Here is a 7,690-nt window from a genome sequence, read left to right as displayed (position 1 = left end):
GGTATCTATGATGAGTTTATTTACAACCATTGTTTTGATGCCACCACTGGTGGAGCTTTTATTTCCTGAGGGTATAACAAGCATAGTTGTCAGCATTTCTTTGATGACGCGAGTTATCCTTGATATGGGCACAATTGTAAATCAACTGTTTACAAAACTTTGAATTTTTGAAAAAAACTTAAGGTTTTTCTATCTCAGAAATATATTACCTTAGCTGTATTTGGCAAACTTTGAAGAATTGTTGGTTCTCCATGTTCTTCAACTTTTTTTCGACCTTTTGAACTTTTTTATTCGAGCGTTACTCATGGGTTTTTTGTAGACGAAACGCGAATCAGTCGCAAAAACAAAAATTCAATCCTGACATTTTAATGAGTTTATTCCTAACAATATACTTTTCTTGGAAAATCCAAATAAAACACACGAATAGTTTCCTTACGGATGAAATTCGTTAAAGATAACTAGTCTTGTTTCTTTAGTGTAGTATATATTTTTGCACAATTTAGTGCATTACTATATTGTTGTTGTCTTTTGTTGATGGTTAATTCCCTGCATATTTTTTTTTAATACATCAATCGCTGCGTGTGTTTATCCCTGTACCAAGTCTGAAATATGATAGTTGTATTTTAAGTCGTTTGATGTGATTGCGCTTTTGATTTTACCGTTTGTTAAGGGACTTTCTGTTTTATATTGTCCTTGGAGTCAGATATTTTTTTTTAATCAAAAAAAGCAACAGTAGTATACTATGTTCATTTTCTTCTCTAAATCAGCCAACTGCCACTTTGTACTGCTAAGTCTGCCAACAATCCGGGCTTTAAATCACGAACGTTTGACGACTGATGCTGCTGATAATTCATACTTAAACATGATATGACAGAAGAATATTGCATGCTAATTTCTGCCGGTTTTTTTACTCCGTTTTTGCACAATGGTATTCATGCTAAAACATATTTATCTAAGTCAATGAAAAGAACTGGACGAATTGTTGAAATACAACCCGATATTTTAAAAGAAAATTTGCCCTGTCTTTTTGACTTCATCTCAATATTTAAGTAATAAAAACATTAAATACTGCTGAATGAATTTTGCATTTTTATAGAATTGAAATGCCATTACATGTTTGGAATAAACATCCCTATAATGCAAATTGCTAAAGATGGCGTAAATGATACTTTTAATGATGTAAAATTACTTTCTGTATCATGAAACATATAATGATTATGAGCTCTACAAGTAAATTAAGATTGCTTCCCTAAAATGTATAAGGTTAACCGTTGTTATATGTACAGGAACATTAAAAAAATCGAACGTACAATCATTGTGCTAATTTCCTATGGTAATTACAATTCCAATATAAGTGAAATATTTAAACTTGTTTTTTATTGATCAAATGTACCCTACGTAAGAAATATCATATGTAAATCTTTAAACTTAAAAGGGTCAAAATATTCAGGTATTCAGGTAAAAGTCGTATTGTGATGAACCAGGCTTTTCGGTTCATTGTTAAAACAACTTTTCAAGCTCCTCATGTTTCCATTCATGATTTCTTTGATACAGGGTTACTGCTCAATCAAAAGCTATTCAACCAAGAGTTCCATGAAGTGAATTTGAAATCATTCATTCATACATTTTACGGACGCCATCACGAACAGAACATCCATTTCATTGATAACAATGGATATGTTCCAATTGTATTAACTTCAATCCCATCCTCTTTCACCCGAAAGGGGCCTACATAATAGACTTAAGACAGTGCTATACTAACACGAGCAACACGGCAGATGCCACATATGGAGCATAATCTGCTTACTATTCTAGAGCACCACAGGTCATCCCCTTTTTAGGTGGGGTCCGTATTGCTCAGTTTTTTTAGGTTGATATCTTGCGTTCAGTTTACTGTTGTTTATTTGTTTGTTTTGTTTTAGCCATTGCGTTGTCATTTTTTGTTTGTTTTTTTTTTTTTTTTTTTGCATGAGTTTCAGTGTCCCATTGGTATCTTTCACCTTTCTTTTCCAACATTCCTTCGACTTTTTCCTAAGGTTTACATTTCTTAATAAAACTTGTATCTTAAGGATGTACTTAGGTGAGGTTAGGTGAAAATTAATAAATTAAGAAGTGAAAATTGATACTATAAGCTAGTAGAGCATCAATTGAGGATTAAAATAAACTAAAAATATTGATAGGTCATGGACCTCCTTTTCGAGATATTTGAGATTTAAAATGTGGCGGGAAAAGGCTGACTCGGACTTTTACCTTATATTTGCATTTGCATTATTTGGTCTCAAAACAAAAGAAAGAAAATCAAGAATCTTCTAAAATTTTGGTAAATGACCATTCATGAGCTAATAAGTCTTATATGAAAAAATAAATGGGTGTTATGGGGCAAAATATTTTACATTGTATTGTATGGAAAAACACCAAGGAGTCCGAACATTTGACACAGATTCCAAAACCTCACCTAAGTACATCCTTAAATATAGTTTATGTAAATAGAGGCAGAGGATATTAAAGAAAAATTAATAGCTATTTAGTCAAAGAGAAACTAACTACACCATAGCAACAACGATACACGAAAAACACTGCATAGTAAACCAAACAGCAAGCAACACGAAACCAACCAAAATATTTGTGTAAATTTTGCTCCAGAAGGGTAAACCGATCCATTTCAACTAGTTTCAATATAATGTTATGTTATTCTAAATTATTGAGTGAGAGGAAATCTTCTATATAGAGGATCGTGAAGTTAAAGAATAATGATAGCTTATTTTCAATTTTCCTGAGAAGCTCTTTTATTAAGTCTGCTTTATATGAATAGAAACACTATTAACATGATAAACGACAACCACTGAACATCAGTAAATATTTGTATGTTATCAATCAAAAAAGAAGCATTTACTAATTATACTATTCTAGATTTATTCAATACATCCTTGACGTCCATGTTTCGGGTTTTAAGCGCTCCTGGTGAATGTAGGTCAAGGACAGCGTACCAAGTTATTTTCATTGTATGCAATGTTTTTTTTTCCTATTTCAGAATGTTTGATCGAGTTTTTTTTATGACATTATTTACCAGGTTGCTGTTTTAAACATACACGTAAGTAAAGTGGCTGATGTTTAATGTGTATTTCAGTAGATCAGGTACGAACGATCCCGAACATTAAATCCAAACTTAATCATGCTGTCCAAAGACAGCAATGGTTGGGGTACAGACGCTTCTTTTAGATTCTAATTGTTGGCTTTATATCAAAAAATGTTCATTAGCATGCAACGTTTCGTGCTTTTATTATAAAGTGGTCAGTTGTGCAAATGTATTGAAGTTCACCTCTTGACTATTGGTGGCCATTTTGATGTGGTGGCAATTTAGGAATTTGTTTAAATGACTCCATTTTCCTAACTATTTAACTAGCACTGTGCAAAGTTTCTGGCTGTACTATAAAAAGAGCAATTAAACCAATAAATTTGACTTAGCCTCTGGACTATTGGTGGCTATTTTGAATTTGGCGACTATCAGTTAACTTTTTTAGGTGGCTCCGTATCCCAAAATGTTTGTTAGCGTCATGAATAGCACTGTACAAGGTTTCAAGCTGTTTAAATTAAGTGATGAAATACACCAACAATATAGAACTTTATCTCTTGACTATTGGCCATTTTTAATAAGGTGACCATTATTTTTATTTTTTAATATGGCTCTTTACCAAAACTGTAAGTACGCGTCATAACTAGCACTGTGTAAAGTTTCCTGCTTTTACGATTAAAAATCAATCATACCAATAAATAGGATATAGGTTATTGACTATTAGTGGTAACTTTGAATTTGACGACCTTTTTGGAAATAATTTAAATGGTTCTATATCCAAAGTTGTTTATAAGCATCATAACTAACGTTGTGCGAAGTTTCATGCCTTTACCATAATTGTATAAAATGTGATATGATTGCCAATGAGACAACTATCCACAAAAGACCAAAATGACACAGACATTAACAACTATAGGTCACCGTACGGCCTTCGACAATGAGCAAAGCCCATACCGCATAGTCAGCTATAAAAGGCCCCGATAAGACATTGTAAAACAATTCAAACGAGAAAACTAACGGCCTTATTTATGTAAAAAAAAAATGAAAGAAAAACAAATATGTAACACATAAACAAACGACAACCACTGAATTACAGGCTCCTGACTTGGGACAGGCACATACATAAATAATGTGGCGGGGTTAAACATGTTAGCGGGATCCCAAACCTCCCCCTAACCTGGGACAGTGGTATAACAGTACAACATAAGAACGAACTATAAAAATCAGTTGAAAAAGGCTTAACTCATCAGATGGACAAAAATACAAGTGGACGTGGGCCGGTACTTATATATTGGATTTTGCCGCTGAACTAATGGTTGCCGATAGCCTTTTCCCAATCTAAACTGCGAAAAACTTAAGCTGATAGCACTTGTCTGATAAAACACAACATGCAGCATATTTGTGTGCTTGTGATTTAAAACAGATAAAAACAATAAGATTCATGATTTTCAAATTCAAATTTACGAATTTGTTTATAGTGTCACTACATTCTTCTTCAATCGATGAACCCAAGTACTCACTGTTTACTATCAAAAGTCGGACATGACTGATTTTGACACGAGACCACAGATATTACTTGAGTGGAGTTACACACTCATGCCAAAAGATGTTTATCCCATCAGTACACCTGGTTTCAATCTAATTGATATCCATCCGATGATTCAGACTACATTTTTTTTCTCTCACGTGATCTATTTCTTCTTGGTTTTCTGATGTTTAAATGGACACAATTATACAACATCTTCTTTTTTTGTATCAAAATGATATACAATTTAATAGTTTACTGGTGTTAATAAAACCTTCGTCTGAAATGCTTTTGTGTAGCGGATAATTTGTAAAGGTAATGCACTTGCCACTGATATGTTCAGTAAATTTGCAATATTTTTTTTTTAGTTTTGAGGGGTTCGTGGCATTGATTGCACCCAGTATGAGATATCATTGTTGTCATCTTATTACTAATTATAATTTTCTAGTTGATCCGCTACCAGACGCACATGATAATGAACAGGATAGAATCACATGAGCTGAAATATTTTTGGCTTTATTATATTTGTATTGCTAAAAAATCAATAAAAAAGTGTTTATTGCATCTAGAGTAAGGCGGATTTCAAGATATTTTTGGTCTCATTCCGGTCTTGTTGTTGATTTTGTTCTTTGGTTCTCTTGAATGCCCCTCAAATCGTTCTTTATGTTTGTTCATAAATGAAATTTTAAGAAAGGACCTTAGACCCCTTTGCAATTGGCTTTTAAGTTGAAACTACTAGCTGAACGCCCTTGTAATGTTAGACTTCCTAGAGTGCGCACGGACACATGGTTGTCCCCGTCACTTTCTGTGTGTGCCTGTCCAAAATCCTGAGACAAAAGAATGTATGCAGACTTTGCCAAAAGATCGAATGTAAATATCCTCGAAAATACAAGTTTTACTTAATCAACGAAGATTGCTTCCCCAGAAAATAAAGGGATCCATATTATACAAAAAATTAAATGTTATGATACAAGTAAAAATAACAATTAACAAAACAAGCAAGATTTTCATTGCTATAAAAGGTTTAACAATGTATCGCAAACTTTACAATAACAGCAAATCCATTATTAACACACATAGATGTATATATCAATAAACGTGTGACAGCGATGTCAGCATGGACGATAATGTAACCTGATATCTACAATCCAATGCCATATACCATCAAAATATGGTTTACCAGCAAACAGTAGGAAATGTTTCTACAGCAATAAGCTGTCAAAGGGTTATGTGTAAAAGAACAATGGTGTATTTTAAGTTCTTTAACAAATATCTAAAAGATATGATATCGTGGCTGTTCCAAAAAGCTTGTATTGTCACAAGACTGTGAGGTATTTGATCACACTTCATATGAAAATTAAAATAATAAAACTACTGAACTGCGAGGGAAACTCATAACAGAAAGTTCCTAATCAAATGGCAAAAGCTTAAACACATTAAACACATTAAACGAATTGATAAAACTGTAAATGTTAATAATTTGTTGTTTGTTAATAAGAGGGTAACAATCTTCTTTAACACATGTCTCTGTTGGTAATAAATTATTAAATTTCACAAGGTTATGCCAATACTCATTAAACAAACATTAGCAAAATAACATAAACTATAATCGAAAATACAATAGAAGAAATTAAATAAAATAAATAACTGAGACGGTGTTAAAAGTCAAAAAACAAAAATACCGAACTCTTATAAAAATTCAAAACTGAAAGTCCTATATCAAATGGCAGAATTAAAACCTCAAACACATCAAACGAATGGACAATAACTGTCATATTTCTGACTTGATACAGGCATTTCGTTATTTAAAAATGGTGGATTGAATCTGGTTTGAAAGCTTGCTAAACCTCTTACTTGTATAACAGTCGCATGCATGAAACTCACTTTTATTGAAAACAATGTGTGACCAAAACAAACGAACAAAAATAGGTTAAGAGCCTATAGTTTCGAAAAGGCAACTTAGACTATAGTATTAATGAATGGGTGTTTTTATAATGGCCCTGTTATATGTCCAAGGTCTGTAATAATGGTCGAGGAAGTCTGTAATGGCCCGAGGCAACACCGAGGGCTATTACAGACATCCGAGGCCATTATTACTGACCGAGGAATATAACAGGGCCATTATAAAAACACCCATTTCTTAATACATTTATTAACCAACTGAACAAAAGTGTATGTGTTGCTGCTAACTTGATGTACTGTCTTACTCTTTTAATGACAGTTTAGTTTGAATAAAATAATTTGTACTTCACCATTATAAAGCTTTAGATATACCAAATATCCAAGATATTAAGTTGAAAGAGATATGTGTTAAAAAACAGGATGAACAGTGATCCCTTTATATGGTTCTTTAATGTTGGTTGCTGGTTACTAAATTAAATAAAATACAAAAAGGTATTATACTCTTAACAACTTAGTTTTATTAACTTTATCAAAAACCCTAACAGGGCTTAATACAGACAAACTGGGCATTAATAGAGGGCCATTACAGAAAAACAGGGCCATTACAGAAAAAACAGGGCCATTATAGAAAAACAGGGCCATTACAGAAAAAACAGGGCCATTACAGAAAAAAACAGGGCCATTACAGAAAAACAGGGCCATTACAGAAAATATGTAATTTTTAATAAACAGTCACTTTTGGCAGTAATGCACTTAGTTGGTTAATAAATGTTTATATTCACAATTTATTTTTATATTGCCTTCTATTTCAGTTATTGACTGGCTGATTGGATGTGTTATAGCTCTTTGTACCATGTGTCTTTTACTACAACCAAATACTAGTAGCACGTGCATCGGGTATTTTTAACTCGTTTTCTTATCAAGTTTATAAGTTTCGTTTTACTTTAGTTTGAGCTTATTTCCGCATTGAATCAATCCGCTGTTAGTCCGAAACAGTATCATATAAAATTGAGAATGGAAATGGGGAATGTGTCAAAGAGACAACAACCGGACCAAATAAAAAACAACAGCAGAGGGTCACCAACAGGTCTTCAATGTAGCGAGAAATTCCCGCACCCGGAGGCGTCCTTCAGCTGGCCCCTAAACATATGTTCAGATTTTAACAAATTGGTCTAATTTAAAGCCTGGTA

Source organism: Mytilus edulis, chromosome 10, assembly GCF_963676685.1.
Source record: "Mytilus edulis chromosome 10, xbMytEdul2.2, whole genome shotgun sequence".
NCBI lineage: Eukaryota > Metazoa > Mollusca > Bivalvia > Mytilida > Mytilidae > Mytilus > Mytilus edulis.
This window is presented reverse-complemented; position numbering follows the sequence as displayed.